The sequence below is a fragment of the Pinus tabuliformis genome, chromosome 5_2, assembly GCF_031772625.1.
Source record: "Pinus tabuliformis cultivar Carrire ecotype Pingquan chromosome 5_2, CPIR1, whole genome shotgun sequence".
Lineage (NCBI taxonomy): Eukaryota > Viridiplantae > Streptophyta > Pinopsida > Pinales > Pinaceae > Pinus > Pinus tabuliformis.
This window is the reverse complement of record NC_142306.1, coordinates 635,261,888-635,288,910: the sequence shown is the minus strand read 5'-3', so window position 1 is coordinate 635,288,910 and position 27,023 is coordinate 635,261,888.

Genomic DNA, 27,023 nt, shown 5'->3' with positions numbered 1-27,023 from the left:
CACACGGATAAGCATGGATTCCCTCTCCTTGGGCAGCAAGTCACCGGGCCTCCTACGGTTGATGACTCGGTCACTTCGAATCCTCCACAGCTCATCCAACTCTTTCTCATCCTCAAGTTGCTTGTTGCGCTGCTCAAGATAGTTTATTGTCCATTGGGCCATGTCGATCTTCTGCTGTAACAAGCGGTTTTCCGCCTCTCTCTGTCGGATGATCTCATGCAAATCTGAAGTGGGGGAGCGAGCATCAAGATCAATGATGTCAACCTGTGTGTCACCGGCTCTCTCCTCCTCTGTCATGGGCTGTTTGCCCTCCCGTACTGCTGATGGAGAACGCGAGGCCCCTTCCACCTGGTGTGGAGATAACACTCGCTGACCTGTAGATGATGATGGCGAGACCCCTTCCACCTGCTGTGGAGATAGTACTCGCCGAGCTGCTGCAAACAAGGCCCTCGGGCCTTTCTGATAAGTGAGCTGAGGTGAGGAAGCAACATTTCTCGGAACAATGATCTTAGGCTGGTGTGACGGACCTCCCTCCTCATAAATGGCCTCTGGCTCTGGCTCTGGCTGTGGTGGCACTGTAAAGAACTCATGAGAAATGAAGTCTGCCCATGGAATGCCCTGCTGACTCAACTGATGGGAAACAATGAGCTGGATGAGACCATGATGGCACAAACTCCTATACTCCTGAGCTGGGGACCACCTCTGAAACACGGACACCATCCTCTGAATGTCCTGGAAGAAGAAAACCGGGATGTTCATCATCCTCACTTGGCTAAAGTGCATCAACAGGCGAATGTGATAAGAGAAGACCTGTGAAAATCTCCCCTCACATGTGAAGTAATGCATGATAAGCCGCATGATCGGAGCATACTCCCCCCAGAGGAATCTGAAAGGAAAGACCCCCGACAAGTGGCTCATGAATGCTGGCCTGACATATGGCTCAAAATAAACATAATCCAGCATTTTGCGCTTGGGCCACACCTCACCCACATTTGGTATCCCGGTAGCCTCTGAAATCACCTCCGGAGATAGCACAAAATTCACCCCTGCAAGAGTGACCTACCCATCATGAAGGTGCAAAACAAATAAGCGGGCCAACTCCCTGTGGTGCTGAATCTGGGCAAGCCTCTCACAGAACTGAAAACATGACATATAACGGAAAGAATTCACTTCCATAGGACAGGCCTGCAACTCTGCCAAAGAGGTGGGCTCCTCTCTTTTATGATGACCACCTTTGCCACCCCTACGAGGCCTCCGCTGTACCTCAACCTCTGTGGAAGAAGACTGGTCATCACCTTGCTCATAGGTTTCAGTGGTTGACATGGTGCTTTTGAGCAAAGTGGAGAAAATAGATAAAGTAGACTGCTGCCCTTGCCTGCAAAAATGCTGAGTTGTATGTTGTTTTCAAGGGGAACAAAATCATGAAGGAAATGTTAGGGGAGGGGATTTTTCATAAGGAAAGGGAAACATATAAAAATAAGGAATTTCTAAGGGACAATTCACAAACTGTCAAACATACAATCTCATCTTAATCACCGGGAAATCATTTGCAAAGAAATGTTTTTATTAGGGAAACATGGATGATAATAACCAAGGGAAAGGATATACATGCTCAACAGGGGGTAAGGGATAGCATGTATAACAGGGGTATGGGGCAGCATAGATCACTAGCATCAACAACTTGCTCTTTGATTTTGTCCTTTGACTGTACATTATAAGGCATACTCTGTTTTTCAGGGGATTCATGTACATTTGATGCTAAGGGAAACAAGGGATTGTTTTACATTTGTCATCGGGGAAGGAGGGCTTTATTTACATTTTTGTCAAAAGGGGAAAATGGATTTCATTGACAACTTCAAAAGGGAAAAGAGTTGTATTGAAACAAGGATATTAGGGGATAGAAGGGAAAAGGGAAAACAAGGTTTAGTTTTGGGAGACACAGCAACATTATTTTTGTAATGAATACTCAAAGCAATATGTCTTTTTGATAAATATACACAGCTGCATTGTCTTTGTTTTTGCTTTGAATATACACAACAATATGTTCTCTGTTTTGTAATGACTATGCACAACCATATTGCCTTTGTCTTAGTTTTGTCATTTTGCCATCATATTGCCTTTTTCTTTTTGCACATCATTTTGTTTTTCTTGCATAGAAATTTGTTCTTTTGCTGTGTGTGTTTTTATATCACAATGGAGGGTATTAGGGTTTTGGGAATATGTTTAGGGAGGGATAGGGTTTGACATTTGGATATGGGAAAATTTTAATTTCTTTGCAAATGACATATGATAGAGATGTATAATGACAATTGCGAAATCAATGGGAAAAAATGGAGGGAATATAAATGGGAATAAAAACCTTGAAAAAACACCAACCCTAGCACTATGACTACATGAACAAGCAATAACTAAAATCCATTTCTCTTTACATTCTTGGTAGCAAAAATATATATAAGCACAAGCCCAACATCCTTGATTCAAGCATCCAACACGTTAAAAGACCCTACCTCGATTGATTTGGCAAGCACGAGGGCGATTGAGCAAATTTTGAAGCAGTTTTGTGAGTGACAGGTTGACGGGTCGCGCACAGGCTTTGACAGGTCGCGCACGGGCTGACAGGTCACGCCCGTTATGTTTTTGCACTACGGAGAGGCGCCTGACAGGTCGCGCACCGCCCAACAGGTCGCGCACAGTCCCTGACAGGTCGCGCACCTGAAAAACGACCAATTTCTCTACACTTCGCCTTCGTTCGCCTCTTCGCCCTATCTCTTTGCCTTGCAAGCTCTTAGATGCACAATGAGGGTGTTTTAGAGGGAATTTGACTCTTTATAGGCCCAATTTGAAAAAATTTACTTACCAAACCCACTTTCTAATGTTTTGTTTTGGCATTCACTTTTAACACTGATTTGAGTTTTCTTTGTCCTGAATTTGGCTCTTTGAGTGCTTTAACTCCGTTCTTTTTGCAGGTAGACCATCTGATGGACTCTGGCGAGAAGACCAGGGCTATTGCCGACATTTTGAAGAATTTTTTTGAAATTTCCTTATTTTTTGCAAAATTGACATGACCTTGGCTTTAAAAACAGGGTTTTTAAATCCAAGGTATAAATGAGCTGTACCTGATGAAAATATCAATGAAACATATTTACATACCTCCTTCTGGCTTGCTGGGGACTCATGGACTTTTGACTCATGACATTGCAAAGACTTTTGACCGAAACCCTAGACCTAAGACTTTGGACTTCAAGACAAAGCAAAACAAATGTGACACAAGCTCATTAACTGATATGACCTGATCCAGCAAAGCCAAGAAGGGAACAAGGACCAGCTCCTCCATCAGTTTTATGGCATGCCTAACGGAATGCAAAACTGACATTGATGAGACACCTACCTATGCATAATGCAAAGAGCTTTTGATCACCGATGGAGGGCATCATGACCGACACTAACATTGGCTCCAATGGGGATGGTAGCTCCTTGGAGGTACCAAGAACCTTAGACCTCTGGGAGAGCAGACCAGTGTTTTATTCATTGGGCAAATGGAGTCAACTTGTACACACATGACCAAACTTGAAATGACTGTATTGGACTTTGACTGAAAACTGAAATTTTCAAAGGACTTTGACACAAAAAACTAACTTTTGCAGAAAATAAACAATCTGAAAACTTCTCACCAACCAATCCCCATCCTCAGAATTATAGCCTTCACCGCGGGCCCCAAACTAAGGATGAGAGATCAGTTCACACTTGCTGTAATATGAAAGAAAAATGGTAATTACAATGAGGATGATTAGAGCAGCAATTGCTCAAGCATGATATCTTTTCAGAAGCCGGCCATTCACCGACCCACCGGGACATTCATCACCATTCAACTCTTTGAGAAGGAAAGCATTAGGACCACGATATGTAGCAATCTTATAAGGACCTTTCCACAAATTATCAAATTTACCGTGCTTACCTTTGTCCTCATTTCGGGCATCCCATCTCAAAACAACATCCTCCAGCTGAAAGTTTTCCGACTTTGCCTTCTTGTCATAGATTTTCTTGATGCGCTCTTGCAATCTCAAAGAATTTTGGAGAACCTCTTCCCTTGTTTGCTGTAAGTGAATCATTTGATTGATTCGCCGTTGCATTGGATCCGGATCTTCACCCGCTTCTTGAAGCAATCTCGCGACCGGTACACTAAGTGATGTTGGAAAAACTGCATCAATCCCATAAACGATCTCAAATGGTGACATGCCAATTGAATTCTTTTGACTTACCCGATCAGCCCACAATGCATTTACCAACTTCTTGTGCCAACTTTTCTTGTTAATTTCCAACATTTTCTTGATAATGTTCACTAGTGACTTATTTGACGATTCGGCCAGCCCATTACCTTGCGGATGATAAGCCGTGGAGTGCCCCAAGCTGATGTTATACTTATAGCAAAAATCAACCATCTTATTGGACTTAAATGCCGCTGCATTATCTGTAATCAATTTGAATGGACAGCCAAAACGTGACAAGATATTATTTTCAAGAAAAGAGATGATTACCGAATCCGTGGCCTGCCAAGTGGGAATTGCCTCTATCCACTTTGTGAAGTAATCGGTGGCAGTTAAGATCCATCGATGCTGCCCGGATGATGCTGGGTGGATTTCGCCAATGAATTCTAAACCCCACTGCTGAAATGGTGCGCTGATTTCCACCGGTTTGAGAGGCAATGGCTGCAACCTTTGTTTTCCTTGGAATATTTGGCACTCATGGCAGCTCTTCACCGTTTTGTACACATCAGAAAATAGAGAAGGCCAATAGAAACCAGCTCGCAAGATCTTATTGGCTGTAGTTTTCCAAAACAAATGACCTCCACAATCGCCTTTATGGAAATCCTCTACTGTTGCCTTTGCTTCCTCTTCGACCAAAAAATTCAGCAAGATGCCCCCGGGATCTTTCCAATATAGTGCTGATTTCATAATGCAAAACTTAGCAGCCTTTAGCTTCAATGTCCTTGCTTTGTTTCTTGACATTCCAGGAGGTGCGGATACATTCTGAAGTACATAAACTATATCACCATACCAAGGAGAAGTAATAAAAATATCCGATACCTGAACCGCTGAATTTTCTTCATCACCATCGGACAAGGCAGCAATCAAGTTGATGTCAAGGGCATGGAGGTTTGTTTCAGCCATCAAATTAGCGAGACCTTGTCCTTTAATCAGCTTGGTAGGCTTGATTTCAACATCATATTCTAAAAGAGCAACAATCCACTTACCCCTCCTACCTTCTGGCTCCGTTTGTACCAAGACATCTTTTACGGCTGCACTAGGGACATATGCCAATACATGAGAGTTAAGTATATATACCCGGAAATCTTTCAGAGCCTTAATCAGTGCCAACGCTTGCTTCTCAATGATGTTATAATTTAGTGCCCCATCTCTTATGATTCGGCTGAAAAATGCAATTGGCCTCTCAACTCCTTCTCTCTTTTGCATCAATACGACTGCCAATGTATGCTTAGAAGCAAAAGAAAACAGAATGAAATCTTGAGTGTAATCGGGGTTGATCAAGGTTGGGGCTGAAGACAAAATTACCTTGATTAAATTGAAAGATTTGACTGCCTCCTCAGTCCATTTGATCCCGCTGTCCTTCCGAAGCATATTGGTGATCTCTCTAAGGTGCTCTGCAAGGTTAGGAATGAAGCGGTGCATAAAATTTAATTTTCCATTAAAAGATTGTATTTCCTTCTTATTTCGGGGCTGCTCTAGCTGCTGAATTGCTTCCACCCGTGCAGGATCAATTTGAATACCATCTTTGGAAATGATATGTCCCAGCAACTTGCCTTCACTCATGGCAAAAAGACTCTTTTTCGGATTTAAGGAAATGCCATATTTTCTGCATTTTTGGAACACTTTTGTCAAATGAAACAAATGCTCTTCATCTGATTTGGAAAACACAGTTAAATCATCAAGATAATCAACTAAGAATATATCCTTTTCATTGGCAAAGGCCATATCCATAGCTCACTGAAATGTGGCACCCACGTTCTTCAACCCAAATGGCATTTTTGCATAATGAAATGTTCCCCAAGGTGTAGTGAAGGCTGTCTTGTCACGGTCATCTTCATGCACTAAAATCTGATTGTAGTCGGAGTATCCATCTAGCAATGACATCCTTGAAGCGCCCACTACCCGCTGCAATATGTGGTCCATTTTGGGCAGCGGATAGTTGTCCTTGAGAGATACTTTGTTCAAATTTCTGAAGTCTATGCATAAGCGTATTTCACCGGTCTTCTTTCTCACAGGCACTAGATTGGAGATCCAATCGGAAAAGCGAATAGGAACTATAATTCCGGACTTGTAGAGCCTATTGACTTCCTTCTCAATCAAAGGCAACAACTTGGGATTGATCCTCTGCAACATTTGCCGAAAAGGCTTTTGATTTGGCTTTATGGGAATAGTGTGTTGAATAATGCTTGTATCATAGGTCCTTAGATCTGAATAATCCCAAGAAAACACATTAGAAAATGATGACAATAATCTAATGTATTGATTCTTTACCTTGAGTGGCAATGCCTTTGATAACTTCGCCATCTTTGGATTCTCTGCTGTCCCAAGGTTCACATCTTCCACACCTTCGTCTGTTGGCATCAAAGTTGGCTTGCGGGCCACATCATCTTGATCAAAAAGTTCTTCTAAAGGAATCAACCCTTTAGGAATATAGTTATCTTTCAGCTGCAAAACATCCATTTGATTCACTCCTTCAGGCTCCATGTCTATTGAGATTTCTTCAAATTTACCTTCTCCATGCAAGAAGTCTTTGATTTCTTCGTCATCTTGAAAGACTTGCCAACACCTTTGATTATCCGGGATTGTAGGACGATGCTTCACATAGATTTCAAACTTGTTGCTTGAATTCATTGGTATTTTCAAATTACTTGCTGCCTTTGCCAATGCATCCGCAACGCCATTTTGTATCCGGGGCACACATGTCAAGGTATGTTCTGAAAACCGTTTCAAAATGTCTAGAACAGCATTGCGATAAGCCCGCATACGAGGGTGTTTGGCTTGAAATTCCCCCTTCACTTGTTTGATAACTAATTCGGAGTCGCCATAAACCGCTATCTTCTTCGCTTTCAACTTTCGAAGGATTTTCAAACCAACAATAAGGGCCTCATATTCCGCTTCATTATTCGAACAATCAAAAGCCAATTTATAAGAACACACCCGTACCTTGCTTGGAACTTGGTTAGGGACTGAAAATGGACTACGAATCCACACACCTATGCCAGCTCCATCGCTGCCCACTGCACCATCAAAATCCATGGTCCAAAGACCATCCTCATCATCTTCCAAGGACTGCACTTGTGATGTTGTTGCAGTTATGATTTTCTGCCCATTTGTTTCAGCAATTGACCTTATGACAGCAGTCCTTTCTTCACTTTCCGTTCTCAATACTTCTCTGAAATTTTCTGCAATGCCTAGGATATCTTCTACCTAAACTAACTGACTATCTACCTCATTAAAATTATCAGCAAATAAAACATAAGATTCTAGATCTGTTTGTACATAATTTACAGGATGATTTACTGGCTTTTCCTTGCTAGTAATCATATACTTCATCTTTTGCTCTCGATACACTTTCCTCATTTGTCCAAACACCGGAATAGTAGCATATGAAAAATCCAGCTGAAGTGTACCTTTAAGCTTTGATCCCCATGACCTTGAGAGGAGCATGCCAAACCGTGGAGGAATGTCCGCCACTACCACATCCATCAAGAGATTCTTTGCTGGAATTTGATCCAGACTAACAACCAAATCTTTAATCAAACCGATGCATCTAACCCGGCTGGAATCAAATGAATATAGATCATGGTACTTTCGAGTAATATCAAGCCCCAACTTCTCCATAATTGCCTTGGGCATTAAATTATGTGACGCTCCCGAATCGAACATAGCATTATGAAGCACATAATCATGTATTCTCAAGCTGATATAGAATGGAGGAACATCATTCTCGGGGGACTCACCATTTAGAGCTGGACCAAAGATCAATTCCGGCTGGTCATCCTCTACGTTCACCGTATCTAACATTGGGTCAATGTTGAACATCTTGGAAATTTGTGCTCGATATGTACTGTTCTTCATGACTTCTGTCAATGGAATGGACAATTTCAATTTTGCAATTTCATTCTCAATGCTGAATGCTTGACTCTTTTCACCTTCCTTTGCCGGATTGTCTCGTTTTTCTGCTCTATCTTTGGGTACATTTGATGGATGATCCATCTTGTTTGATGGAACTGTTTGAGTTGATGAAGGATCCATGACTTCTTTACCTTTTCTCTGTGGAACAACAGCACCATTCTTTGCCAATTTTTCCGCCCTCTTTTGAATCGGATGTATGGGAATTGTCCGGTTTCTCAATTGTCTTTGCTGGCCTTGCTGAGCTGATAAAGGGTGTAAATAACCTCTTTGATACTCTTTAGACTCATCTTGAAGTACAACATCATTAGATAAAATGTAATGCTCATCTTGAGGTGTATAAGCATTACCTATCAGCTCTTCTTCCTCCGTGATATATGTAGGCATATCATCAGGCGTGAAGAAGTGATTTTCCTCTCCAACATTATCACCTTCATCTTCAGATTCTTGACCAACAAAATTCTGTTGAAAAGGTGGTTTCATTTGCTGCTGAGCTGCTGTGTCTTGTGCCTTTGTTTCACGTTGTTTGATCCTATATTGCTGCTGTTGTTGACCTCTGAAATTTGGGTTACGAATCTGAGGCTCCGGTTTGTCAATAGTCATCTTTTCAAGTGCCCTCTTTATCTGCTCAACTGACTGAAGAACCTGATTTGATGTGGATGCTTCCTCCTTGATTGTAACTCTCTTTTCAGCCTTCATCCTCGCCCTTTTGTCATTTAAATTTGCCTCAACGCTGACAGCAATTTTCTGCATATCCTCCAAGGTAGGCGGATCTCTGTCTCTCAACGAATAAGCCATCTCCGGATCAAACCCATCCGGGAACTTAAGAAGTGCTGATTTTCTAGATGGCCTCAAATCATCGGGAATAGCATTATAAACTGTATTGAATCTGATTATATAATCTTGAACTGACTCACCCGGATTATGCTTGAGGTTGTTGTATTCGGCATTGATTTGAAGCGGATCCTTTCTGATTTCCCACCGATCTAAGAACTGATTTTGAAGTGCTTCCAAAGTGGCAATGTTGTTAGCTGTTAACCCTCTGAACCATTTTCTTACTTCTCCGGCAAATGTTTGCACGAACAACCGCATGGTGACATCTTCTTCATCTAACTCATATAGATCAAAGAAAGTGGACATTTTATCGATATGTTGCTGTGCAGTAATACTTTGTGGTGTACCATCAAACATGGGGATTTTACTTTGATAATCAGTAGGCATATCATGAAGATTTGCAGGTAAAACCAATGGGGCAAACCGGGCAGCCATTGCTCTAAGTGGGGGAGTAGGATGTGTATGTGGAGGAGGAGTTGTGATAGCAGGGATTATCAAAGGAGGTGTAGTTTGCGGAGTTGGGGGAGTCGGAGGAGTAGGAGAAGAAGGCAGAGAACCAACTGCTGATTCGGGATATGTGATTATAGGTGAAATGGAAATAAAAGGAGGGAAGGATTCTTGGTGAGCCGTGTGAGAAGATCCAATATTATCAGAGGTATTAAGAGCAGATCCAATATTATCAGAGATGTTCTCAAGAAAATCAACAAGGGTAGTGGTTTGAATGTCTGTCTGGAGATGTCTCAATATAAAATTTTCAATCACCTTGTTGTGTCTCTCGTAGTCAATGGAGGCTGCAAAATTAGGATCAAGGACTAAAGAGTCGAGTGCACTATCAGACTTAGTTTTAAACAAAGACAATTCAAAACCTTCGTCAAAATCAAGATCTTCAAAATATTTAATAACAACAGGCGATGAATTAGATCTAACAATTGGTCTTGGATCAGAAGCCAGCTTGTATTCGCGAATAGACTAGGAAAGGAAAAACCGCTCAGCCGTATGGAAACTCTTAGCCTATCATCCGAAGCTTAGAGTCCATAATGATACTGGGATAAAGATGTCACTGAAGTGAGGGTTTCAGAAGCTCACGGAGATCGACTGAAGCAACGTTTATCTACTCATGCTGATGTAAAACAAGAGCGTTTTCGAAGGCTACCTGGCGTATCTTCAGACTCCGTCTAAGACTTAAGAAATCACACTACAATGAGCAAATTACAAATTTTTTCTCCCCAGTATGGTCGCCAATATGTTAGCGCTTGAAATTTCACCTAGGCTGAGATAGACAAATCTCAAGGCTACATCAAACCATTCAGCCTCGTAGCTAGCCCTACGAGGCAGGAGAAGGCTCTCTCCGGTCAAACTCGGTGGATTTTTCAATAGGATGAGCTGACCAATTAGAAACACTGATATTAGGCTAGTAAACTGATAAGGAGGGTTGATTTAAAGTTTTTGGGGTTTTTGGTGGCAATTGGAGGGAGTGCAATTCAGGGTGCGGGGATTGAGCTCAGGTTTTGCAGGTGGGTCTTTGGGGCAAGGTAGGAGTTTGTGTTGATGCCTTTAGCTGAGATGGATGATCAAGGAAGAAAAAAGAGAAGCTAAAGAGGGCAAACAATGACTTTGAATCCTCTCTAGACAGTGGAAAACATAAACATTAAACAAATTTGAAAGCTGAGCATGGCAAGCATGAATTCAAACTTTATCACTTCATTTGTTTAATAAGCTGCAGTAAAGAAAGAGATGGAACACATAAACACACCATCATACACAAGAGTCCACAAGAATCCCAATGATGTCTGCAAAACCCTGGTCTTCCTTTTCCTCAAATTGCAGAGATACAAGTAAAATATACAATAGGAGCTTCTCCCTCAAGAGTCCAACCATGAAAATGAGCAAGGGAAGGCATAATATAGATGATCTAACTCCTTTCCCCACCTCTAGGGGTCGAGCTTAGCTTCCTAGGAGCTGTTTCAACTAATTCTAAACTGAGCACTAGATAATAGGCAGTCAAAACAACTTGCCTCTAAAACTTAGGAAACCTATCCATGCATTAAATATTGACCATTTACATCAAAGAATCTTCTAGAAGTGATGAAGGAGAGTAAAAGTATCTAAGTGCCATGAAAATTACACAAAAATCCATCATTTACATGCCTCAAAAGTCAACCAAGATGAAAACAGTGTTTTGCTGGCCGAACTGGTCAAAACAGGCAAATTTCCCTGACAGGTCGCGCACATCACTTTGACAGGTCGCGCACATTCACAGCTCTGTTTGAGGGCCTTCCCGGTGTCCAAATCAGGTGCAAGATAGCTCGTTGGAAATCTCTGTGAGTCTACTTTCCAACTCCACCCGAATGTTTGAATTTGGAGTTGATTTGACCCCTCAAAAGTCATTTCTCCCAAGAGAGCTTTCTGCAACTCAAAATAGGGGCAGAAAGTCAAAATTTGCATGTATTTTGAGCTTTTGGAAGCCCAAATCTCCATAAAATCTGAAACCCATCCATAGGCAAGTGTATTTTTGCATGAAAATTCCAAAAATGGAAAGTTTTCCCCGTTCTGAGTTGCCCCCATGTAGGGTCGCGCGCGGGGTGAGACCCCGTCAAATGGCCAAAACCTGTAAAATTCCCAAAAATGCCAAAAATGCTTCAAAACTCTCAAAATTTCTTGGGTTTGCTGCTAGGAGGATGCTAATGAGTATCAGGGTGAGTGAGAGAGGCCTCAGCCAAGATACAGAGCGGGTTGGTCTTCTTCTTCCTCTTGCGGGCCTCGGTCAACCTCCTGTGGAATATCTTCATCTTTGCTTTGCAAACATGCATCCTCGCCCAGTAATGATTCTTCATGTTCCGTAGCAGTCTCTTGTCCTGGTTGGCCTTCTCCAACAACCTCTCCAAGTGTGCATTCACACGGATAAGCATGGATTCCCTCTCCTTGGGCAGCAAGTCACCTGGCCTCCTACTGTTGATGACTTGGTCACTTCGAATCCTCCACAGCTCATCCAACTCTTTCTCATCCTCAAGTTGCTTGTTGCACTGCTCAAGATAGTTTATTATCCATTGGGCCATGTCGAGCTTCTTCTGTAACAAGCGGTTTTCCGCCTCTCTCTGTCGGATGATCTCATGCAAATCTGAAGTGGGGGAGCGAGCATCAAGATCAATGATGTCAACCTGTGTGTCACCGGCTCTCTCCTCCTCTGTCATGGGTTGTTTGCCCTCCCATACTGCTGATGGAGAATGCGAGGCCCCTTCCACCTGGTGTGGAGATAACACTTGTTGACCTGTAGATGATGATGGCGAGACCCCTTCCACCTGCTGTGGAGATAGTACTCGCCGAGATGCTGCAAACAAGGCCCTCGGGCCTTTCTGATAAGTGAGCTGAGGTGAGGAAGCAACATGTCTCGGAACAGTGATCTCAGGCTGGTGTGACGGACCTCCCTCCTCATAAATGGCCTCTGGCTCTGGCTCTGGCTGTGGTGGCACTGTAAAGAACTCATGAGAAATGAAGTCTGCCCATGGAATGCCCTGCTGACTCAACTGATGGGAAACAATGAGCTGGATGAGACCATGATGGCACAAAATCCTATACTGCTGAGCTGGGGACCGCCTCTGAAACACGGACACCATCCTCTGAATGTCCTGGAAGAAGAAAACCGGGATGTTCATCATCCTCACTCAGGTAAAGTGCATCAACAGGCGAATGTGATAAGAGAAGACCTGTGAAAATCTCCCCTCACATGTGAAGTAATGCATGATAAGCCGCATGATTGGAGCATACTCCCCTCGGAGGAATCTGAAAGGAAAGACCCCCGACAAGTGGCTCATGAATGCTAGCCTGACATATGGCTCAAAATAAACATAATCCAGCATTTTGCGCTTGGGCCACACCTCACCCACATTTGGTATCCCGGTAGCCTCTGAAATCACCTCCGGAGATAGCACAAAATTCACCCCTGCAAGAGTGACCTGCCCATCATGAAGGTGCAAAAAAAATAAGCGGGCCAACTCCCTCTGGTGCTGAATCTAGGCAAGCCTATCACAGAACTGAAAACATGACATATAACGGAAACAATTCACTGCCATAGGACAGGCCTGCAACTCTGCCAAAGAGGTGGGCTCCTCTCTTTTATGATGACCACCTTTGCCACCCCTACGAGGCCTCCGCTGTACCTCAACCTCTGTGGAAGAAGACCGGTCATCACCTTGCTCATAGGTTTCAGTGGTTGACATGGTGCTTTTGAGCAAAGTGGAGAAAATAGATAAAGTAGACTGCTGCCCTTGCCTGCAAAAATGCTGAGTTGTATGCTGTTTTCAAGGGGAACAAAATCATGAAGGAAATGTTAGGGGAGGGGATTTTTCATAAGGAAAGGGAAACATATAAAAATAAGGAATTTCTAAGGGACAATTCACAAACTGTCAAACATACAATCTCATCTTAATCACCGGGAAATCATTTGCAAAGAAATGTTTTTATTAGGGAAACATGGATGATAATAACCAAGGGAAAGGATATACATGCTCAACACGGGGTAAGGGACAGCAAGTATAACAGGGGTATGGGGCAGCATAGATCACTAGCATCAACAACTTGCTCTTTGATTTTGTCCTTTGACTGTACATTATAAGGCATACTCTGTTTTTCAAGGGATTCATGTACATTTGATGCTAAGGGAAACAAGCGATTCTTTTACATTTGTCATAGGGGAAGGAGGGCTTTATTTACATTTTTGTCAAAAGGGGAAAAGGGATTTCATTGACAACTTCAAAAGGGAAAAGAGTTATATTGAAACAAGTATATTAGGGGATAGAAGGGAAAAGGGAAAACAGGGTTTAGTTTTGGGAGACACAGCAACATTATTTTTGTAATGAATACTCAAAGCAATATGTCTTTTTGATAAATATACACAGCGGCATTGTCTTTGTTTTTGCTTTGAATATACACAGCAATATGTTCTCTGTTTTCTAATGACTATGCACAGCCATATTGCCTTTGTCTTAGTTTTTTCATTTTGCCATCATATTGCCTTTTTATTTTTGCACATCATTTTGTTTTTCTTGCATAGAAATTTGTTCTTTTGCTGTGTGTGTTTTTATATCACAATGGAGGGTATTAGGGTTTTGGGAATATGTTTAGGGAGGGATAGGGTTTGACATTTGGAGATGGGAAAATTTTAATTTCTTTGCAAATGACATATGATAGAGATGTATAATGACAATTGCGAAATCAATGGGAAAAAATGGAGGGAATATAAATGGGAATAAAAACCTTGAAAAAACACCAACACTAGCACTATGCCTACATGAACAAGCAATAACTAAAATCCATTTCTCTTTACATTCTTGGTAGCAAAAATATATATAAGCACAAGCCCAACATCCTTGATTCAAGCATCCAACACGTTAAAAGACCCTACCTCGATTGATTTGGCAAGCACGAGGGCGATTGAGAAAATTTTGAAGCGGTTTTGTGAGTGACAGGTTGACGGGTCGCGCACAGGCTTTGACAGGTCGCGCACGGGCTGACAGGTCATGCCTGTTATGTTTTTGCACTGCGGAGAGGCGGAGAGGCGCCTGACAGGTCGCGCACAGTCCCTGACAGGTCGCGCACCTGAAAAACGACCAATTTCTCTGCACTTCACCTTCGTTCGCCTCTTCGCCCTATCTCTTTGCCTTGCAAGCTCTTAGATGCACAATGAGGGTGTTTTAGAGGGAATTTGACTCTTTATAGGCCCAATTTGAAAAAATTTACTTACCAAACCCACTTTCTAATGTTTTGTTTTGGCATTCACTTTTAACACTGATTTGAGTTTTCTTTGTCCTGAATTTGGCTCTTTGAGTGCTTTAACTCCATTCTTTTTGCAGGTAGACCATCTGATGGACTCTGGCGAGAAGACCAGGGCTATTGCCGACATTTTGAAGAATTTTTGAAATTTCCTTATTTTTTGCAAAATTGACATGACCTTGGCTTTAAAAACAGGGTTTTTAAATCCAAGGTATAAATGAGCTGTACCTGATGAAAATATCAATGAAACATATTTACATACCTCCTTCTGGCTTGATGGGGACTCATGGACTTTTGACTCATGACATTGCAAAGACTTTTGACCGAAACCCTAGACCTAAGACTTTGGACTTCAAGACAAATCAAAACAAATGTGACACAAGCTCATTAACTGATATGACCTGATCCAGCAAAGCCAAGAAGGGAACAAGGGCCAGCTCCTCCATCAGTTTTATGGCATGCCTAACGAAATGCAAAACTGACATTGATGAGACACCTACCTATGCATAATGCAAAGAGCTTTTGATCACCGATGGAGGGCATCATGACCGACACTAACAGATGGTATGGAGGACCAATGGTGATGGTGAACGGAAAAACCCAACCCAACTCAATCACGGTGATGGAGTGAAAGTGTCATGTTCAAGAGGGACTCGATACCAATAAAATTCTTCAAGTTTTCTTCCCATTTTTCCCCAGTCATTTCTGACCAGTACCTCTTTATTTTTGTCAAGCTTGAGAAGGATAACATATGCTTGGTCTATAATTTTCCCTTTGGGCAAACCTGTCACTTTGTGTTTAGCGAGCCTAGCATCAATGAGACTCGTTCTTGTCTGGGTGGACAAGTTTGTCGCTATTGTTTTAACGAGTTTAATGACAAAGATAACTCGGTCCTTTTCATGTTTAGAGAGTTTGAAAAGGGACAAAAAGGAGACTCCAATAGTCCTTTTTCATGGCATAATCCCTTAAGTCTGAAAAAGTATAAAATAATACGAAAGGGATGACTTTTCGATAGCTTTAACGAGCCAACAAAGACAAGCACTCGATCTTTTTGTTTAATAATCCCTCAGGTCCAAAAAGATTAAAATATATGAGAGGAATGACATTCCTTTTACTTTAACGAGCTGGAAAGGCCAATGGCTCAACAACCTTTTTATATTTAATGAGTCTAAAAAGAGTTTTAAAGGGACTCGTTTTTTAGGAACGAGTGGTATTTTCGGGTAGCAACCGGTTCCAGGTTAGTTTGGAGCTTCTCAAAACATGGCAGCGTGAAGAGGGGGGCAATCAAAATCACTCGTCGCAGATGTTCCTCAAAAGGGTAAACAATCAAGTGGAAGTGTATGGTCGGCCAAATTAATGGAGGTAACGGTAGTAACACAACCACGGTTCAAAAGGGCTGATAGCATCACGATCACAAAGGTTATTTATCGAAGGTGGTTTTCATTTTTTAATGAGCTTGAATCAAGAGAAACTATGCTCAATGCAGGTTGATTTTTTAATGAGCTTGAACCTTGCAGGAACATTTCTCTTACCAGTCTTTTGATAATGTCTCTTGGTAGATTTATTTTTTAATGAGCTTGAACACTACTATAACATGTGCTCATGGCCTTTCTATGCAGGCTAGAAATGACCGAGCTATGGGGTTAAAAGGTTGAGAACCTACAAAATAAGAAAATCAAAGGTCATTTTTCACTTTCATGCAAAGGTTTGCATGCTCCCAAGTGTTTCAGTAAAAGGAGAGTTTCTAGGTTACCAAATGAAAGTCCTTGCGATTAGGCAAGATTTTTTCTGTTGGCAGACAAAAACTCTTCCTTTGCTTTGTCCATCGAAATAGACAAAGGTGAATGGAGTGAGCTTCCAATCATAATCGTACAAAGGAAATAAGTGTATCAGACTGATCACATAACCTATACGGGAATGTTTCTTCAGTCCAAGCATTAAGACCTTTCAAGAAAATCTCTCTTTTCCTCTAGGTTCACCTGCCGAAGCAAACTAGGGTGCATTTCCCATAAACTTCATCACACTCGCCAAACTACCCGTGGTAATTAAGTGGATGGAATGAAGGTTGAAGAGACATCGTTTACACGAAGAGACCATTTAAGGATGATGGTTGAATTATAGTTGTGTTTGAACTAGGAAATGAAAGTTGGTCGACAAGTTGCACCAGTCTGCCTTCATGAGGAAAACACATCACTCGAAATAATGTGTAAACAATAGCTTCCATGCTATATATATATATATATATAGTCATGTCCAAGGAGTAGATTGTAATCTAGTGGACCTTGGACTACCATCATGTTCAAATGAACAATTTTCTTTCTCAAAGTTATCGGTAACTTTGGAAGGATCCCTAACGGTCGACTAGTTCCATTGTTGAAGCCCGACAAATTTTGTTTTTCAGGAAAAAGTGATGGTGAACCAAGCACTTTCCAAGCAGTTGAGGAAAGGATACTCACTGAAGCTCCTTCATCTATGATAGTTCCAGATAGAATCATTTTGTAAATGTGTACTATGATTCAGAATGGTACATTAGATGGAAGGCGGGGTTTTGTTAGTTGATTCCAATCAAAGAAAATGACTAGACTACTCAGAGGAGGTACCAGATAAATGTCCGGATAAATCTCATGAACTAGCGGGGTCTCTTCCTGTTGTGAAGGAAAGGGTGGATTGCCCCCAAGTTCATTAGACTCTGTATCGACAAAAAGAATTTGAACGGTGTCGTTCTCATTCTCTTTGGAAACTGTATCATCTGAAGGTGGGCCTCCTAAAGGCAAGACTGGGTCAACTACCATCTCAACCAGTTGACTTTGGTTCGATGTGGACTCAAAAGGTTCACTTTCAATGATAGGCGATTCAATCGACAATTGAGTTATGTCAATCAGGTTTTCAACTAGCGAAGGACTTGGCAAGAGTTTCTTGTATCCAGGTGGAAGTTGCTGTGGTGAAGCAGGATGGTTATCCAAAATGCTTTTGGCTTCGTCTAGAAAAGGACAATGGTGAAGAGTATGATCACCTTCACATAACCTACATGGAACTCTGACTTTTCCTTTCTGTCTATTGACTTCGTTTTCACTAGTTGATGGTGCGCTGTCAACCTGACTGTCAGAGGTTGATGACACCGAATGGTGCAAATGGGGAGACCATTCTCTCAAGATCCATGGAATGCAAGGGAAATCTCGATGGTAGTGGTCTCCCTTGCAAATTGCGCATGGAGTTTTTGGTTTGGAAATTTATTCTACGGATTTTCGCGAGATGATGCATGATTGTTCCCTTGTTTATCTAGATTCTTCTTCTTCTCCTTCCCTTTCTTTTTTTTCTCAACTACTTGGTTTTTAGTGTCACTACTTTCACCAAGTGAAGAGGAAGAAGGGGAAGGAGAAACAAATGAAGTAGAAGGTGAAGGGGTTACTTTAGTATCATCTGGTTGCTAATTTGATTGTTGAGGAATTACAGTGTTTTGAATGATAGAGGTCGAGAAAAGCCATATTAGCAGGCCGATTGTGATTCTTGGAAGGGACAATGTAGCCATATATGGAGAACCAATATCTCCCCAAGAGGAGAAAGGACTAGGATTCCCTCTAGCAATGGATGTAGATGTAAAATTCCTAAATATGAAATCTAAAATGATAAACAGTTGTTTATGTTTTTTTAGCAATGAAAATCCCAGCTATAAAGGAAAGAATATTATGATTTTTCTTTCAGCATAGAGCATAGGGCACACACTAAATGCACTTTCCAAATCAAATTCCGCATGTAGTCAAAATGAAAATGCACATGCATGTATTTGTTTTCCGCTTCCTTAATGTGTGAATGCTAAAAAGGAAAGTTAAGTACAGATCTAAACTATTTTCTTTTAAAGCGACATTTTGACAATTTCTTTTCAAAACAATAGGAAGACTAAGACGACACTTTTCAATTTTGAAATAAAAACTATTTTTCGACACTTCAAATACAAATAACTCAAATCAAGTACAATGACAAAAGTATAATTAACTATCTAGAAGAGGAAGACTTTACGACACTCTTCTTTTGATTCAAAAATGACAAGTACGACACTTGCATCAAAAACGACAGTTCGATTAAGCTACTTTCGACAAAGGAAGACTGTAAATGATTCACAAATACACAAAAAAATTTACAATTCCTAACTGATGGAGGTTGAAAGATGTGAAGGAAGAAGGTTCCAGCAAGAAGGTACTGATCATGAACAACAAAACTACTGAATAAAGCTGAAAACAAAGAGGAAAAACCAAACTTCCAGAGAAGAAAATAGTATCACTCAATAATCGCACCTGTAACACAGGGAAACAGGGATGCATCTCACTTGCAACACACAAGAGGTGCGATGCATCCAGGTTGCATAGTTACAGACAGTGCGATGGGCTAGGGAGAAAAACTGAACTTGGTTTTTGCTCAAAATTTGCAGCTAAGTTCATTGATTTAGGCTGAGTAATGATGGACATTAAAAGAAAAGCATAGGGGTAAGATCTTATGAGGTTCTGAGCTACAACAAGAGCACTTAGAATGATTTGTAACTCAAATATTCAGTTCATAAACCAACCCAAAGATTGAATGAAGCAACATTCATCTACTTCGTAATTGCATAGCAAAGGCGTTCCAAAGGCTAGATGGCTAACTTCAGGCTCCGTCTATAGCTTATAAAGCAAACAATACACAAACAAAACAAACTATTCACTCCCCAATGGAGTTGCCATTTTGTTTCAGGGAAAACTAGTGTCAATTTGAACTGTTGTCCCACTAATATGGGTAGCTATCTTAGAAACAAATAATGAAAGCCTTTCGAGAGTTCCTTTAAGTGTGATAGATTAGAGGGAAGAAAACAGGACCAACCTGGATCTTCCGCTTCGATCCTAGCTTGATTTCTCCTTTCCTTGATAGAATTTGCCACTCCTCTCCTACTTGTCCTGCTTCAAAGAGTACCTGTAGAGTCAAAGTAAAAGAAAAATATCAAATCATATACATCTAAAGCATCATAAACAATGCGGAATCAGAAACACATTGACCATACAATTGCATTCATAAACAACAAGATTCACAAATACACGATTATATGAGGAAAACTCAAAGAGCTTTATTAATAGTAGTGTAAGAGAGGATTACAACCCAGCTGTCTAATCCAGCATCATCCTCCTAGGGTAGAAGCCCTCTTCACCTCATGAACAAGAAAACCACCCAACAATGCAATGTCTCTTCTCACCAACAAACCAACAACATTTCCTTACAAATTACAAAATTCCAGCCTCTAGATCTCTCAGATGAGGGATCCATTTATAGATGTCTTGCAAGGGTGTGAGTCAGCTTTGGGTTTCTAATTAGTGTCATTCCACTAATAGTTCTTAGTTCCACTAGGAGATTTCTTTGATTTCTTACTCATCACTAGGTGAATTTAGAGAGGCAAGTGTCACAGGAGAAGTTTCTAGAAGATTCCATGGTCATCCACTTAGCAAACTGTCTCTGCCATTTGTCTATTCTCACTCATCACACCCCACATAAGGCCATTTTAGTATGCATCGCACTTGGCTAGTTTGGCAGTCAGTATGCATCCCACCTTGTCCATGGAGCAGTCAGTATGGTCCAGTTTTGGCCAGTTCTGAGTAGTTTTTCAGATGGAACTTCCAGGAAATGATGTAATGAGTTGACCATGATTATTTAGGGTGTGAAACAACACTTTTCGGGACTAAAGAGCCCTTAGTTTATGGACAGATGAGTTTGGGGTTGCAGTGCACAAATATGTCTATAACAACTACCCCCTAAAGCATGAGGTCATAAATCTTCTGATGTCAGGTGAAATGCTTTATCATGAGGATCTGAGGTATTCTTACTAGAAGGTGACCTGTATAAGATACAATACAATACATCATCATCATATTATTTTCATGATCTAGCTGAGGTGGACATTCCCATGCTCAGCTTTATAAATTCATTTTCATGTACATAGGACAGACAATCATTTGTTGTTGGAGACTGGTGATTCTTTGCATGAAGAGTCATCTTCCCTGGCTTAGATGACTATCTGTGCAGCTTCTGTGTACAATTGATGCTTTATTTTCCTAAATATATTGCAGCTCGGATGGAAGAAACTAGATCCGGGGTCTTCAAAACTCATTCAATCTTCGCCTGATGTACAGGTCGATCCATGTGAAAAGGTGTTTTGAAGTCAAACATGGAAAGACATCACCTAATTACCAACCAATAATGTAAGTTGTTAACAGATACGAGAGGAGTAACTGATAATGATGATGACTCTCAAGGTACTACAGTACAATTCGTGTGGTGTGAATATATGAGTTGAGGTGAAACACCATGCAAAATCTTTCAATTGAAGGCCATTCATATAAACCTGTCGTCGGAAGTGAGAAACTTGCCGTTGAGATATGCAAGCTTCAATGTACTAAAAGGGTTTTTTCTAAGTCAACTTATTAGATAATAAGCTGATGTTGACAATAAGTGACCTGTCATAAGAGGGCCTTGTTGTATCCCACATCTACGACGCGAAATGGAGGAAATTATTTTTGTGGAGGTGAAAACGATTTGATGATATAAGGTTGAGGAATGACGGTCATGAAAAATGAAGGGTGGAGGTATTGAAGTGGATGAGGCGTTTAATGGATGGTGAATTCTCTGAATGAATTCTCTTGAACATATCATCGACACTTATATGGACTGGTAGCGTTAACCCCATGGATGGTACGGAGGACCAATGGTGATGGTGAACGGAAAATCCCAACCCAACTCAAGCACAGTGATGGAGTGAAAGTGTCATGTTCAAGAGAGACTCGCTACCAATAAAATTCTTCAAGTTTTCTTCCCATTTTTCCACAGTCATTTCTGACCAGTACCTCTTTATTTTTGTCAAGCTTGAGGAGGATAACATATGCTTGGTCTATAATTTTCCCTTTGGACAAACCTGTCACTTTGTGTTTAGCGAGCCTAGCGTCAGCGAGACTCGTTCTTGTTTGGGTGGACAAGTTTGTCGCTATTGTTTTAACGAGTTTAACGATAAAGACAACTCAGTCCTTTTCATTTTTAGAGAGTTTGAAAAGGGATGAAAAGGAGACTCCAATAGTCCTTTTTCACGGCATAATCCCTTAAGTCTGAAAAAGTATAAAATAATACGAAAGTGATGAATTTTCGATAGCTTTAACGAGCTTACAAAGACAAGCACTCGATCTTTTTTTTAATAATCCCTCAGGTACAAAAAGATTAAAATATATGAGAGGAATGGCATTCCTTTTACTTTAACGAGGTGGAAAGGCCAACGGCTCAACAATATTTTTATATTTAATGAGTCTAAAAAGAGTTTAAAAGGGACTCGTTTTTTAGGAACGAGTTGTATTTTTGGGTAGCAACCGATTCCATGTAAGTTTGGAGCTTCTCAAAACATGGCAGCGTGAAGAGGGGGGAAATCAAAATCACTCGTCGCAGATGTTCCTCAAAAGGGTAAACAATCAAGTGGAAGTGTATGGTCGGCCAAATGAATGGAGGTGATGGTAGGAACACAGCCAAGGTTCAAAAGGGCTGATAGCATGGCAATCACAAAGGTTATTTATCGAAGGTGGTTTTCATTTTTTAATGAGCTTGAATCAAGAGAAACTATGCTCAGTGAAGGTTGATTTTTTAATGAGCTTGAACCTTGCAGGAACATTTCTCTTACCAATCTTTTTATAATGTCTCTTCGTAGATTTATTTTTTAATGAGCTTGAACACTACTATAACATGTGCTCATGGCCTTTCTATGCAGGTTAGAAATGACTAAGCTATGGGGTTAAAGGGTTGAGAACCTACAAACTAAGAAAATCAAAGGTCATTTTTCACTTTCATGTGAAGGTTTGCCTGCCCCCAGGTGTTTTAGTAAAAGGAGAGTTTCCAGGTTACCAAATGGAAGTCCTTGCGATTAGGCAGGATTTTTTCTGTTGGTAGACAAAAACTCTTCCTTTGCTTTGTCCTTCGAAATAGACAAAGGTGAATTGAGTGAGCTTCCATTCACATAACGTACGAAGGTGAATGTTGTGTGCTTCCAATCATAATCGTACAAAGGAAATAAGTGTATCAGACTGTTCACATAACCTATACGGGAATGTTTCTTGAGTCCAAGCATTAAGACCTTTCAAGAAAATCTCTCTTTTCCTCTAGGTTCGCCTGCCAAAGCAGACTAGGGTGCATTTCCCATAAACTTCATCACACTCGCCAAACTACCCGTGGTAATTAAGTGGATGGAATGAAGGTTGAAGAGACATTGTTGACATGAAGAGACCTTTTAGGGATGATGGTTGATTTATAGCTATATTTGAACTAGGAAATGAAAGCTGGTCGACAAGTTGCACTAGTCTGCCTTCATGTGGGAAACACATCACTCGAAAGAATGCGTAAACAATAGCTTCCATGCTATATATATAGTCATGTCCAAGGAGTAGATTGCAATCTAATGGACCTTGGACTACCATCACGTTCAAATGAACAATTTTCTTTCTCAAAGTTATCGGTAACTTTGGAAGGATCCCTAACGGTCGACTAGTTCCATTGTTGAAGCCCAACAAATTTTGTTTTTCAGGAAAAAATGATGGCGAACCAAGCGCTTTCCAAGCAGTTGAGGAAAGGATACTCGCTGAAGCCCCTTCATCTATTATAGTTCCAGACACAATGATTTTGTAAACGTGTACTATGATTCAGAATGGTACATTAGATGGAAGGTGGGGTTTTGTTAGTTGATTCCAATCAAAGAAAATTACTAGATTGCTCAGAGGAGGTACCAGATAAATGTCCGGATAAATCTCATGAACTAGCGGTGTCTCTTCCTGTTGTGAAGGAATGGGTGGATTGCCCCCAAGTTCATTAGACTCTGTATCAACAAAAAGAATTTGAATGGTGTCATTCTCATTCTCTTTGTAAACTGTACCATCTAAAGGTGGGCCTCCTGAAGGCAAGACTGGGTCGACTACCATCTCAACCAGTTGACTTTGGTCCGATATGGACTCAGAAGGTTCACTTTCAATGATAGGCGATTCGATCGATAATTGAGTTATGTCAATCAGGTTTTCAACTAGCGAAGGACTTGGCAAGAGTTTCTTGTATCTAGGGGGAAGTTTCTGCGGTGAAGCAGGATGGATATCCAAAATGCTTTTGGCTTCGTCTAGAAAAGGACAATGGTGAAGAGTATGATCACTTTCACATAAACTACATGGAACTCTGACTTTTCCTTTCTGTCTATTGACTTCGTTTTCACTAGTTGATGGTGCGCTGTCAACCTGACTATTAGAGGTTGATGACATCGAATGGTGCAAATGGGAAGACCATTCTCTCAAGATCCATGGAATGCAATGGAAATCTCGATGGTAGTGGTCTCCCTTGAAAATTATGCATGTAGCTTTTTGTTTGGAAAGTTTAGTCTACGGATTTTCGCGAGATGATGCATGATTGTTCCCTTGTTTAGCTAGATTCTTCTTCTTCTCCTTCCATTTCTTTTTTTTCTCAGCTACTTGGTTTTCAGTGTCACTAGTTTCACCAAGTGGAGAGGAAGAAGGGGAAGGAGAAACAAATGAAGTAGAAGGTGAAGGGTTTACTTCAGTATCATCTGGTTGCTAATTAGATTGTTGAGGAATTACAGTGTTTTGAATGATAGAGGTCAACAATAGCCATACTGGCAGGCCGATTGTGATTCTTGGAAGGGACAATGTAGCCATAAATGGAGAACCAATATCTCCCCAAGAGGAGAAAGGACTAGGATTCCCTCTAGCAAGGGATGTAGATGTAAAATTCCTAAATATGCAATCTAAAATGATAAACAATTGTTTATGTTTTTTTAGCAATGAAAATCCCAGCTATACAGGAAAGAAGATTATGATTTTTCTTTCAGCAGAGAGCATAAGCACACACTAAATGCACCATGCAGTCAAAATGAAAATGCACATGCATGTATTTGTTTTCCACTTCCTTAATGTGTGAATGCTAAAAAGGAAAGATAAGTACAGATCTAAACTATTTTCTTTTAAAGCGACATTTTGACAATTAGACTAAGACGAAACTTTTCAATTTTGAAATAAAAACTATTTTTCAACACTTCAAATACTAATAACTCAAACCAAGTACAATGACAAAAGTATAATCAACTATCTAGAAGAGGAAGACTTTACGACACTCTTCTTTTGATTCAAAATGACAAGTACGACACTTGCATCAAAAACGACAGTTCGATTAAGCTACTTTCGACAAAGGAAGACTGTAAATGATTCACAAATACACAAAAAAATTTACAATTCCTAACTGATGGAGGCTGAAAGATGTGAAGGAAGAAGGTTCCAGCAAGAAGGTACTGGTCATGAACAGCAAAACTACTGAATAAAGCTGAAAACAAAGAGGAAAAACCGAACTTCCAGAGAAGAAAATAGTATCACTCAATAATCGCACCTGTAACACAGGGAAACAGGGATTCATCTCACTTGCAACACACAAGAGGTGCGATGCATCCAGGTTGCATAGTTACAGATAGTGCGATGGGCCAGGGAGCAAAACTGAACTTGGTTTTTGCTCAAAATTTGCAGCTAAGTTCATTGATTTAGGCTGAGTAATGATGGACATTAAAAGAAAAGCATAGGGGTAAGATCTTATGAGGTTCTGAGCTACAACAAGGGCACTTAGAATTCTTTGTAACTCAAATATTCAGTTTATAAACCAACCCAAAGATTGAATGAAGCAACATTCATCTACTTTGTAATTGCATAGCAAAGGCGTTTCAAAGGCTAGTTGGCTAACTTCAGGCTCCGTCTATAGTTTATAAAGCAAACAATACACAAACAAAACAAACTATTCACTCCCCAGTGGAGTTTCCATTTTGTTTCAGGGAAAACTAGTGTCAATTTGAACTGTTGTCCCACTAAGATGGGTAGCTATCTTATAAACAAACAATGAAAGCCTTTCGAGAGTTCCTTTAAGTGTGATAGATTAGAGGGAAGAAAAGAGGACCAACCTGGATCTTCCGCTTCGATCCTAGCTTGATTTCTCCTTTCCTTGATAGAATTATCCACTCCTCTCCTACTTGTCCCGCTTCAAAGAGTACCTGTAGAGTCAAAGTAACAGAAAAATATCAAATCATATCCATCTAAAGCATCATAAACAATGTGGAATCAGAAACACATTGACCATACAACTGCATTCATAAACAACAAGATTCACAAATACACGATTATATGGAGGAAAACTCAAAGAACTTTATTAATAGTAGTGTAAGAGAGGATTACAACCCAGCTGTCTAATCCAACATCATCCTCCTAGTGTAGAAGCCCTCTTCACCTCATGAACAAGCAAACCACCCAACAATGCAATGTCTCTTCTCACCAACAAACCAATAGCACTTCCTTACAGATTACAAAATTCCAGCCTCTAGATCTCTCAGATGAGGGATCCATTTATAGATTTCTTGCAAGGGTGTGAATCAGCTTTGGGTTTCCAATTAGTGTCATTGCACTAATAGTTCTTAGTTCCACTTGGAGATTTCTTTGATCTCTTACTCATCACTGGGCGAATTTAGAGAGGCAAGTGTCATCGTAGAAGTTTCTGGAAGATTCCATGATCATCCACTTAGCAAACTGTCTCTCCCATTTTTCTATTCTCACTCATCACACCCCACAGAAGGCCATTTTAGTATGCATCGCACTTGGCTAGTTTGGCAGTCAGTATGCATCACACCTTGTCCATGGAGCAGTCAGTATGGTCTAGTTTTGGCTAGTTCTGAGTAGTTTTCAGGTGGAACTTCTGGGAAATGATGTAATTAGTTAACCATGATACTTTAGGGTGTGAAACAAAAATTTTAGGGACTAAAGAGCCCTTAGTTTATGGACATATGAGTTTGGGTTTGCAGTGTCCAAATATGTTTATAACACCTGGGATATTTTCAATATCCAAAGTTGAAAAACCTAGATCATTTACGATTTCTCTTCTTTTCCATTATATCATCGTTGTCACTAAGGAGTGAACAGGAGTGCAGAGAAGTGGTATTTTCGATTTTGCAAAGTTGATCTCTGTTTTATCAATTTTTTTTATGTGTTTTTGGTGCTGCTAATTCTTAGATATCCTTGTGCTTATCAATTTCCCTGTGGTTATCTATTTAAATGTTTTATGTTGAGCATGTGACATTATGGTGCTCTTCTAATTATTTACTTATTATTATTTTCATATTCATATGCAAGAATAGAACTTAATAATTTTGTGTAGCGAATTTCCACTCTC